We start from the raw sequence: 12244 nt of genomic DNA on the forward strand, positions 1-12244 counted from the left end.
TATTATACTCAAGTAATAATAACTAAGATCTCATAGGTGCTTACTATGTATCAGTTCTAGCAGCCTGGGATAGCCAATGCCATAATAGACAAGATCCTGTTCTTATGGAGCTTACATTCTAGAAGGGGTAGCCATGCTACAAACAAGCAAACAACTAAATAAAAAATAAATCAGAGTATAATAATTAATATGGAGAAAATAAAATAGAGTAAGGACAGAGAATGACTGGCAAAATGGTTGGGGAAGACCTCACAGAGGTGGTGATATTTAAACTGAGATTTGATTGATTGACAAGTAGTGATTGATTGACAAGGAGTGAACCATTAAAAAAATCTGGGGGAAGAGCCTTCCAGACAAAGGGAACAGCTAGTGCAAAGGCCCTGAGGTGCAAGCAAACTTGGTTTGTTTGAGGAGCAGAAGGAAAAACTTTTTGATAGGGGAGGTACAAGATAAAATCATCTGCTCTTAGTATAGACCCAAGAGCAATAAAAACACAAAAACTGGTCCCACAAAAACTTGTGCACAAATGTTCATATCAGCATTATTCACAGTGCCCAAAAAGTGGAAACACCACAAATGTTCATCAACTGATAAATGGACAAAGTTTGGCACATTCATTCAATGGAGTATTACTTGGCCATAAAGAGGAATGTGGTCCTAATACATGCTACGACATGCATGAACTTTGAAAACATTATGCTCAGTGAAAGAGGTCAGACATAAAAGGCCCCATATTATATGAAGGGTCCAGAGTAGGTAAATCTATAGAAACAAAAAGTAGATTAATGGTTGGGGCTGGGGTGGGGGCGGGGGAGAGGGGGGCGTAGAAATGTGGAGTGATTGCTAAAGGGTATGGGGTTTCCTTTGGGGGTGATAAAACGTTCTAGAATTAGATAATGGTGATTGTTGGACAACTTTGTGAATATATGAGAAACCGCTAAATTGTACACTTGTAAAGGATGAACTTTATGGTAAGTGGATTGTATCTCGAGTTTTTAAAAAATCGGAGTTCTAGGCAGGGGCCAGCTTAGAAGTTATGCTTAGGAGTTTAGGGTGGGTATTACTGAGAGGCGCATTACTACAGAAGAGGGTCCTAACACACACACACACACACACACACACACACACACACACACAGCACACAGCTGGCCCAGGGCCACACAGCTACAAAGTGGCCAAGCTATGATTCACACCTTCGCTGTCTGGTTCAAACCCCATTCTTGACGTAGAGCTTGTGTACAGCCCAGGGCCTGGTGTACATCCAACAAGCACTGCATACAGGCACGCGATGAATATATTTAGGAGCTGGGGTTTCAGTTTCCATATTCCTCCCCTCAGGGCTTCATTCTCATCGCCGCCTTCCTTCTCTGAGATGCACTCTCCCACCTGTCTCGATCCAGGAGAAAGGCCCGGGAGCAGAGTCTGCGCGCCCCCCCCCCCCCCCCGGGGGGCAGAGCCACTGCAGTGGGCGCCCAAGCCTCCTCCTCTGCTGCTGTCAAGGCCAACACAGTCACACTGGAAATTCTGGTTTGTGAGCAGGGACTGGATGAGGAGCCCCAAAGGAATCCGGAGCGTGGGTTAAGGTTTCTTCACCCCTTGTCAGGTGGCAGAGGGGGCTAAGCCGCCCCTCCACCCGAGGACCTCTGCCCCGTGGGGTGTGGGGGAGGGGCCGTGGGCGGAGCCACGTCTGGATTGGCTGCAGACCCAGGCGCTGGGCCCATTAAAAAGCCACACCTTTTTTTTTTCAGTTGAGCTGAGGATCAACTGGTGATAATTATCTGCATTTCGCCCTGCAAACAAAAATGTAGATGTTTGTTTTGGGACTAGTTCAATAAATATGTTTGTGCCTCTCCATCTCGCGTCCTGCATTCCCAGGAAGCCTGGTCTGTGCGGAGTGGTCTGACCTATAGTCACATCCTAGCAGAATCAGGAGTGAGTGGCCCTCATTTTAGAAAAGGGCCTAACTGGTGATTTTTACCTTTTTTTTTAGGGGCCCTCACATCCCTTTAAGAATCTGACAAAGATTATGAACCCTTGCCCCAGAAAGATGCACCCACCTATCTGTACATCCTCCTCACTGAATTTCAGGGGAGTCAGGTTAATAACCCTTGGCTTTTGGCCAAAGGGGGGAAGAAGTCTTAAATTTTTGAACGTGCATTTCTATTGAGACAGCACTTCATAAAGAATAGTGAAGGCTGAGAGTGATCTCTATGGTATCTGAATGGCAGCTTCAACAGTTGCATACACATGTAAAAATCCACTGATACTTTACTCTTAACATGGTTAAGTTAAGCCTTGAAGCTGCCTTCTCTGGTTAAGTCAATCTTACTAATAATCGAAACTATAAGTCATTGAGTGCTAATCCCTGTGGTGCACGTAACATACCTAACTTAAAGTCTCACATCAAAGAAAAGCATATTATCACCATTTCACACAGAGGTTTCACTGAGTTTAAGACCAAGACCATGAAGCTGGTTAGCGGTAGCACCGGAATGCAACCCCAGGCCTAAGTGACACCAAGGCTCTACTAACTATACTAACTTTCTTCTTTTCTTGGCTCCAGTAGCAGCAGGGGGGGGGGGGGGGGAATGGGAGCTGAAGTTACAGGAAGAGGAGATACTTGCTTATCAGAGTTTCCTAAAGATGACCTCAGAGCTGTGACCCTGCTCCCACCTCTTTTTTCCTCAAACTGCTGAATTTCAGTTGAAATGATGGGGCTTTTTTAAAAGATTTTTTTTTAAGTAATCTCTACACCCAACATGGGGCTTGAACTTATAACCCCAAGATCAAGAGTTGCATGCTCTACCCACCAAACCAGCCAGGCATCCCTACCTCTAAATGTATGGTTTTCAAATTATAAAACTTATAATAATTTTTAATTAAAAAATTGCAGTTCAGAAGGGTATAAAGTGAAGGATAAAAGTCCACTGGCTATTCTGTAGTCAAGAGACAGTCACCAACACTAACAGATTCTTTAAGATCTATCCAGAAATTATGCACACGTACCCACAGAAGTGTACATTCTTTTTAAAGATGGGATCACATTATACAGATTGCACTTCAAGTTGCTTTTTTTACCTTACAAGGTATTTTGCAGACTTTTACATATTAGTATATATGAAGATAGATTATTATATTTAGAATACTGCTTTTTAGAATATCCCAATGTACGAATATTTCCTACTTATTTAATTACAGTTCTACTGATTATCAGTAGGACAGGTTGTTTTCCGGTTTTAATATTGTGAACTCTGCTATAATGGACATTCTTGAACATATCTTTATACATGTGGTAGTTATACCTATAGGAGAAATTCTGGAAGTGAAATTTCTGAGATAAAGGGTTTGCTTATTTAAAATGTTTCCTCCCAATGGGTTTGTAGTAGGCTGAATATTAATTAGCACCCCCTCCCCATATCCATGTCCTAATCTCTGGAATTTGGGATTTTACTACCTCACATCATAAAAGCGATTTTGTAGATGTGATTACGAATCTTGGGGTAGGGATCCCTGGGTGGCGCAGCAGTTTAGGGCCTGCCTTTGGCCCAGGGTGCGATCCTGGAGACCCAGGATCAAATCCCACGTCGGGCCCCCAGTGCATGGAACCTGCTTCTCCCTCTGCCTATGTCTCTGCCTCTCTCTCTCTATCTCTCTCTGTGTGACTATCATAAAAAAAAAAAAAAAAAAAGAATCTTGGGGTAGGAAGCCATCTGGGTGGCTCAGCGGTTGAGTGTCTGCCTTCAGCTCAGGGCATGATCCTGGGGTCCTGGCATGGAATTCCACATCAGGCTTCCTCTGGGGAGCCTGCTTCTCCCTCTGCCTATGTCTCTGCCTCTTTCTCTGTGTCTCTCATGAATAAATAAATAAAATCTTAAAAAAAAAAATCTTGGAGTGGGATGATTATCTTGGATTATCTGGGTGGGTCCAATGTAATTACTAGGGTCCTTTTAAGAGAGTGCAGGAGGTTTAAGCCAGAGGAGAAAGTCACTTGAGAAGGGAAGGAGAGGCTGAAGGGACATGACTATGAGGCACAACCTCCAGAAACAGCAAGAGGCAAGGAACCGATGGTTCTCTGCAGACTCCAGGAGGAATCAGCTCTGCTGACATCTTGATTTTTAGCCTAGTGACTAAGTTGGAAGACTGTGGTCTTTTGATGTCCATAATTGTAAGGCAACACATTTGGATTGCTTGAGGCCATTAAATTGGCAGTCATTTGTTAAAGCAGCAATAAACAGGAGACCAATACAGGGCTGCATCCTCTTTAGACCAGAAGTTGTTAACTTGTCTAGATTCCTTTGGGAATATGAGGCTATCCATGAAGCACCCTCTCTGAAGTAGAAAAAGATGCACCTATATATGTGTCTACTATTTCAGAGAAACCATGGACCCCCAAAGCTCGTTCCCAGACCTCCTAAAGTTAGAGCTGTCCTTTCAGGGCCTCAGCTTTCTTTTCCTTTCCCCATTTCCCAAAGGTAGGCTGAGATTCGTGTCTGTGGTTTGAGAAATATCAGATTGTTGGGAGGAGTCCCTAGAGGTCATGTACTCATTTTAAAGATGGAGAAAAAGAGGCCTGAGGTAGAAAAACTAGGACTTGGGATGCCTGGGTGGCTCAGCGGTTAAGCATCTGCCTTTATTATTATTTTTTATTATTTTTTTTAAATAATAAATTTATTTAAGCATCTGCCTTTAGCTCAGGGCATGATCCTGGAGATCCAGGATCGATACTGCATTGGGCTCCCTGCATGGAGCCTGCTTCTCCCTCTGTCTGTGTCTCTGCCTCTCTCTCTGTGTCTCTCATGAATAATAAATAAAATCTTTAAAAAAAAATTTAAAAAAAAGGAAAAGAAAAACTAGGACTAGATCCAGATCTCACAGTTCCTGATCCCAAGTACTCTTTGGCTTGAATAACCTTTGTCTTCAAGGAAGGAGGAATATGGGATGCATTCCTGGGCTCAGCTGGGGTGTTGGAAACACCTCAAATTATAGATGAGGAAAATTTTCTTAACTGAGCAAACACAGGCAGTATAGGCCTCCCACAGGCTGGTGTTCCCCTCTGTTGGAGTAGGAAGTGGTCACATAGAAGACCGCTTCAGGGACCCCTGGCTGCAGGCTCCAGGTCCTATGAATTAATCCTGAGCTTCTCTGAGGAGCTCAAGGGCCTTTCCAAAAAGGGCTGGGATGGGGAAATAGGCCTTGCCTTCTCCCCGTTGATTTTTAGGAATAACTCAATCTGACCTCCTGGCTTTCTAAATTTCTGGGGCAGTACCCTCCAAGTTGTTTCCTCTCTCTCCTCTAGACCTCTTGATTCTTGACTCTGTTGGAAAATAGCCTTGGATTGAATGGGGAGAAGGGGTAATGAGCTCTTCTATGATATGCTTTGAACTTCCCTGGGGAATCTGAAGGGGAAACCCAGGTTGGAAAGAAGGAAATAGGACCCTTGGCTGCAGAGGGGAAAAACAAATGATCCTGGCTGACTGAACCCTCTTTTCTGAATCAGTTCCAGTCATTGAGCACTGACAATGTGCCAGGCACTGTGCTAACATGATTTGCAGCAGTCTCCCCTTAACCACAGGGATTATGTTTCAAGACCCCCAGTGGACTCCTGAAACTGTTACTGAACTATATATATATAATGTTTTTTCTTACATACATACTTAAAAATGTTTAATTTATAAATTCAACAGTAAGAGATTAACAACAATAGCAATACACCATCATAATGTGAATGGGGTCCCTCAAAATGTCTTCTTGTATTGTACTCCCTCTTCTTGTGATGGTGTGAGATGATAAAATGCCTACGTGATGAGATGAAGTGAGGTGAATGGTGTAGTGTCATGTGGTGTAGTACTAGGCTACTACTGACAACACACCAGAAAGAGGTTCATTTGCTTCCAGATCACAGTGGACCATGGGTCACTGAAACAGTAGAAGATGAAATGACAGAAAAGGGGGGATACTGTGATATTATTCTATTCTCTCAACCCCAGAAATAGGAATTATCACTGTTACTATTCTTATTATAAGGAACCTAATATTCAGAGAGATAGAGAACTTGCTAGTCCCTTGCAGAGTTGAGTTTTCAAAAACCAAGTTTTTAATCACTCTCTTTCACCCCTATTCTTGGCTGAGAAGGGTCCCAAGAGGGAGAAAATCACTCCCAACTGCTCCCAGCAGGTTGTGTCTGCGCACTGTCCCCCAGCTGCACGCCCAGCCACTACTCCTGTCCGTGTCCCTCCCTCTCCTAGCCCACCTGCACAGTCCTCCCTACACCCCTGTAGGGTAAAACCATGATGCCTATCGTCCACACCAGACAATTACTCCTTTTTTCTCTTCCCTTTTATGATGGCTGCTGTTTTGAGGCAGGCTAACTTGTTGACACGAACCACACGGCAAGCTTTTTGAGGGAGCAGGGGAATGGAGTCAGTCAGCAGACATAGATGGAACACTTTCGATGTGTCTGGCGCCTGCCGTGAAAAGCTCGGGCGCTAGGATGGTGCGCAAGACACCTGCCATCCCTGTACTCATGGATTGTACTCATCAAATGGTCACAGTGCACCGTGGACCACAGTTTTGATAAATGACCAGAGCATCAAGTAGAGGATGCACAGAGTATTTCCCAGAGCAACTGGGACTAGGTTTCCAGGAGGAAGGGCATTTGAAGTGAGGCCTGACGGGGGGCACTTGGTGGGATGAGCGCTGGGTGTTATGCTAAATGTTGGCAAATTGAACTCCAATAAAAAAAATTTTTAAAAATGAAGTGAGGCTTGAAGGAGGACAGAAATGCTTAGTCTGTGAGGACAGGGAGGTGGTGGTGGTGGGGGGCAAGCATTCCTGGCAGGCCCGGCAACGTGAGCACCTGCAGGGGGCCAGGGACAGCCTGGTCCAGGATGAATTGGAGAGGCCAGTGATGGGGGCTGTTTACCTTCCCCTGTTTTCGGAGTCGGGGTCCTCAGGTATAACAGGGGGATGCAGATTGCAGGAGCCTATGTGCGAGCCGCGGGGGCGGGCCGGGCTGTGCTGCTGAGGCCCTTGCACCCCAGGGGGAGCAGCGAGCCTTCTCCAGCTCCCGCCTGCATCCCGGCCACAAAGTGGTGTAAGAAAAGCCCCAACCAGGAGGCTCTTTGATTTCCCATTTTCCCGTTGACCTGCAACTCCAGAAGGCAGAAATCCCTGGGTTTTATTCTGACTAATGAAGGCGGAGCTTAGTATTTTTAGCTCCGATAGCATCTCCCAGCATATTTTCCCAGGGAAGCCCCGCTCGCCCCATCCTGCCGGAAGCTCTGGGCCAGCGGGGGGCGCGCATCTGGGAAGGCGAGAGGGCTGGGAGGGAGCCCCCCGGGGGATCCGGGTAAATCAAACCAGATGGGGGGGGGGACTGCCTGGGGGGGGCGCTGGTTCCTCGCCTCCTTGCCTAGAGGGGAGCAAATGGGTCTGACCCTTCCCCCCTTCTGGCTTTACTTACACTAGCGCAGCGGGAGGCAGAGTCAGAGCCCTCCAACCATCTGCAGGGACTGGGTCAAAGGTACCAAGTATCATATGTGTCGACATCAAAGTTCTACACCACACTATTAAATGGTTAGAAAATATGCTCTGTCTTCCTGACAAAGAAATATACCTTTATAACACAAAAGAAGGCACAGGTCAGGTTGAGGGTTTTATAGGATTGGGAGCTGGGAAAAACACCAGAGGACTGAATTATTATTACATATTCTTGGACGTTCTGTTGTTGGGCCGGTGGTGTGGGGATGAAAAAAACAAAACTATAAATCGAACTCTTAAATTAATATGCATTTATACTATACATTTTATCTTTCTTGCCTTCATTTTAGTAACATTGTATGTTATAATCCAGACCTCCCAGCCTCTGGCTTTCTGGAGATACAATTGAAATAAAAATTGTATATATTTAAGGTGTACAAGGAGATGTGTGGATGCATGTGTTCACTGTGAAATGATCATCACAACTAAGTTAATTAACCCATCACCTCACATGTCACCTTTCCATTATCCGCGGGGTGAGAACACTCAGAAGCTTTCTTTCTTTTTTCTTTCTTTCTTTCTTTCTTTCTTTCTTTCTTTCTTTCTTTCTTTCTTTCTTTCTTTCTTCTTTCTTTCTTTCTTTCTTTCTTTCTTTCTTTCTTTCTTTCTTCTTTCTTTCTTTCTTCTTTCTTTCTTTCTTTCTTTTTCTTTTAAGATTTTATTTATTTGTTCATGAGAGACAGAGAGAGAGAGGCAGAGACAGGCAGATGGAGAAGCTGGCCCCATGCAGGGAGCCCAACGCGGGACTCGATCCCCGGGCTCCAGGATCACACCCTGGGCCAAAGACAGCACTAAACCACTGAGCCACCTGGGCTGCCCAGAAGCTTTCTTTATACCATTTGTGCTCTATTGTCCGTTAGACCAGATCAGACAACCTTTCTTGAGTCACTGTAACTCTTTGGTTTTCATTAATTTTAGTTTGAAGAAATTCTGCTCTGGTAAGAGGATGGCACCTGAAATTGTCAATAGGATTTTTTAAGCACTACTTAAAAAATAAGCAAGGTATTTTACCGATCACATTCAACTACTGTAATGGGGTCACATATAATAACAGAAAATATTACAAAATATTTTCATTTTATTATACAAATATCCCTTACAATATCATTTTCACTGTCTCTTTGCAGCATCTGGAGCATATAGTATTTCTTGTTTTTTCAACTTTTTCAATTCTGGGATTGATAAGGAAACCTCCCTAAAAGTGGCCAGTGGATTCCCTTGTTCTGATCTTCCTCAGAACAATACTTTGACCATGATGGCCAAAAAATAGTTTGTAAGCAAGTTGGTTTGGCATTATTTGCATGTGAATCTTCTTTGTCATGCAAAGTATTTTTTTGTTTCACTGTTTCGATTTCTATTTCATTAGAATGGCATTTTTGTGGCATACATCACATGCATTTTCATTTGAGGAAAGCCAATTTCTGTAAAATCTGTAAAAATATTTGCGCCCCCTTGAAGCAAATTAGACAAACCTAGATGACTTTGATTTTTTTGGTAATGTCAATAATAGTAAGCAATAATGCAGACCAAATGACTATAGTGTACATTCAAAATGAATTTTATTTTCTCATAAGACCACTGCTCACTTTTTTGAGGATGTTCTGTGTCTTTATTTAAATTTTCGGTTCAGTTCTTTTATCCTATCTAAACTAAATCTAATTACTTGAACAGCATTTTGTCAGCAGTTCTACTGAGTGTCTGAAAGTGGTTATAATGTGAAATGGTTATAATGTGATATGTGTTTCATCAAACATTCTATCTTTGAACAACAGCTCCATAAACTGTTGTAGGTAATTTTTGTTTGTTTGTTTCAAAAAAGGGGACATCGTTAGAGGCACAGTTGTAACCTATGTTGCCTAGTAACAACTTCAAGCTGCATGCATTCTGTGGCACAAAAACACTCCTGGATTTTTGGTTAAAATTGCCATTCTCGTAGGCTTGCCCTCTTTCCTCACCTGTATGCCTCTACAGCTCAAGCTTCCATGCCTCCCAAGCAGAATGCATCCCTGGGGCCAGTGGCAGCACAGTGCACAAAACCTTCACTACACTTGGAGGTCACTGCAATCAAGGACATGGCCTAAAAATAAGTGTGAAGCTTCTACTGGGGCCTGAACAGCATCGGTCACAGGGTGGATGTTTAGGATCACAGGCCACCGAGCCAGCACCAAGCATCGGATTTTGAGGGACGCAGATGCACAACGCTACTTCACACGTGCATTGTTTTGCAGACTGTGACTGACATTCAGGGCCTGGTAAAGTGTAGGGTTAGGGGCAGGAGCAGGTTTAATCTAAGCCGGTCAGGGCCTCTTCTTGGCCAACATTTGATTTTGGAAAATTCTTTCTCTTCAGTCTTTTGGTGCCTGCATCTCCTTGTGTCCAGATGCTCATTTTTCAAGTTTAGGCAGAAATGGAACCTCTTGGGCACCTGGGTGGCTCAGTGGTTGAGCATCTGCCTTTGGCTTGGGTCATGATCCCGGGATCCTGAGATCGAGTCCCATATCAGGCTCCCTGTGGGGAGCCTGGTTTTCCCTCTGCCTGTGTCTCTGCCTGTGTGTCTCTCATGAATAAATAAATAAAATCTTAAAAAAAAAATAAATGGAACCTCTTCCCTGAAGTCCTCCCTGATATGGCCCTCACTCTATCTTACTCCAACGGGAAGAACACGCTTTCCTCTGATCTTAAGAGACACCTGGTGTGACTGTCTCTTGGGATCCCTTTAGGATAGAGGTGCTGCAAAGCATATTGTTATATGCTTAGTGGTTAAGACCTTGGATCTGGATCCAGACTTACTGGACTTTGAATTCTAGCTCCTTTCCTTACCCTTTATGAGATCTGTGCCTCAGAATTTGGCACAGGAAATGGGAGTAAATAGCAGTACCTACTTCCTACAATTTGTGACATTTAAGTGAATAAAGAATTTAAAGCATTTTTTTCTGATGCCTGGCGTAAGGAAGCTCAATAATTGCTAGTGATCATTAGAATTGTCATATTCTCTCCGTCACGTTCTTATTCACGATATGGTTTTATTCCTTCTAGAACTCCAGGAGTTCCTTTAAGTCTGTGACTATGATCAGTTTTTAATCATACAGAGTCTTGCAAATAGTATTCAAGATGTGTTCTCAAAGCAATGGTATCCCAACCTTCAAACAAGTCCAGGGCCCCCAGAGACAGAGGCTTTTTCAGACCTAGACTTTCTCTTCCCTAGCGTTATGAATTGTGTTCCCCACTCCAGAACTCCTGTGTTAAAATCCTAGCCCCCAGTACCTCAAAATGGGACCGTATACAGAGACAAAAACCTTTATTTAACAAGGTAGGTTAGGCAAAATGAGGCCATATGAATGCATCCGAATGCAATACGTCTGGTGTCCTGCTAAGGAGAGGAAATCAGGACCCAGACACAGCCAGAGGGAAGACCCTGGGAAGACAAAGGGAGAAGGTGGCATTTAAAAGCCAAGGAGAAAAAAAATAAAAATTAAAAAATAAATAAATAAAAGCCAAGGAGAGACTCTTAGAAGAAACTAACCCTGATGTTACCTTGGTCGTGGATTTCTAGCCTCCAGAAAGTAAATTTCTGTTGTTTAAACCATGGGGTCTGTGCGATTTTGTTATGGCAGCCTTAGCACATGAATATGTTCTGCTGCCCAATTCTCTCCCATTGTGAAAATGTTTTCTCCCTTCCATCTGAAATCCTTCAATATTTTGCCAGGTCCCTGCTTCCCAGATTGTGCCCAGGTGTTAGGACTGCCTGCAAGTCAGTGGTCCTTCTCTTCTGTGAGTCTTGTTTTTGTTATTTGTATACATCTAACATGGACTTCTATGTTCTTAGGCCAGTATTTTTCAAAGCATGTTCCATGAGAGGGTCACTAGTGTTGCAGAGAAAGGTGTTCCCGAAGTCATGGCCACTAGGCAATGTGGTTATTCTAGGCTGATTAGGTGCCGCAGGACTCACAACACTGGAGATCTTCAAGAAGGGAAAGAGCGTGAGGCGTTCCCCAAACCCAGATGGCCACAGAACCCCCTTTTCACTGAGCATCTCTCAGGACTATACCAATTGCATACCATCTACACCAGCTCAAATATACAACCCATAATGATGAGATTCCTTGGAAGGTGGTGACACATGGCTGAAAAAGATTGCAAATTTGTGAGTCAGGCCCCTCAAAGTACCCCCCTGGGACATTATCGGGAATCGGGATAGTAAAGCTGGAGGGGACCTCAGATTATTTTGTCCAAGTTGAAAAAGAGGGAACCAACGCCCTAAGAGATTAGAGGGCTGCCCAAGGCCAGAGCCAAAGGGGAGTCATAATGCCCTAGGACTCATCTTTAGGAAAGTTGCTGCTCCATTAAATATGAGACTCCAAGTACTGGTGTTGGTTTTAAACTCAACCTTCTAGTGTTCTGGTGTCACCCTTTCTGATGAGGGGGGAGAGGTACCTTCAGCCTGGGAACTCCCCTGACACCATGCTGGGCCTTTTTCCTGATACCAGGCTCTGCTCTATCTTACTCACCCAAAAACCTGAAAAGTCCAGTGGCCCTAAGTCTAGGTTCGGGGTCTGGCCTGGCTGATCAGTTCATGCCAGCATGAGAGAAAAAGCTCAGGCTTTGAAACTGGGTTCAAATCAGAACTGTCACTTAGTAACTGTGCGGAAACACACTGCAGAGCCTCTCTCTCCAAGGTGGGATCTATAACACACAGAGTGGCTGC

This window comes from Canis lupus, chromosome 4, assembly GCF_048164855.1.
Source record: "Canis lupus baileyi chromosome 4, mCanLup2.hap1, whole genome shotgun sequence".
In the NCBI taxonomy this organism is placed as follows: domain Eukaryota; kingdom Metazoa; phylum Chordata; class Mammalia; order Carnivora; family Canidae; genus Canis; species Canis lupus.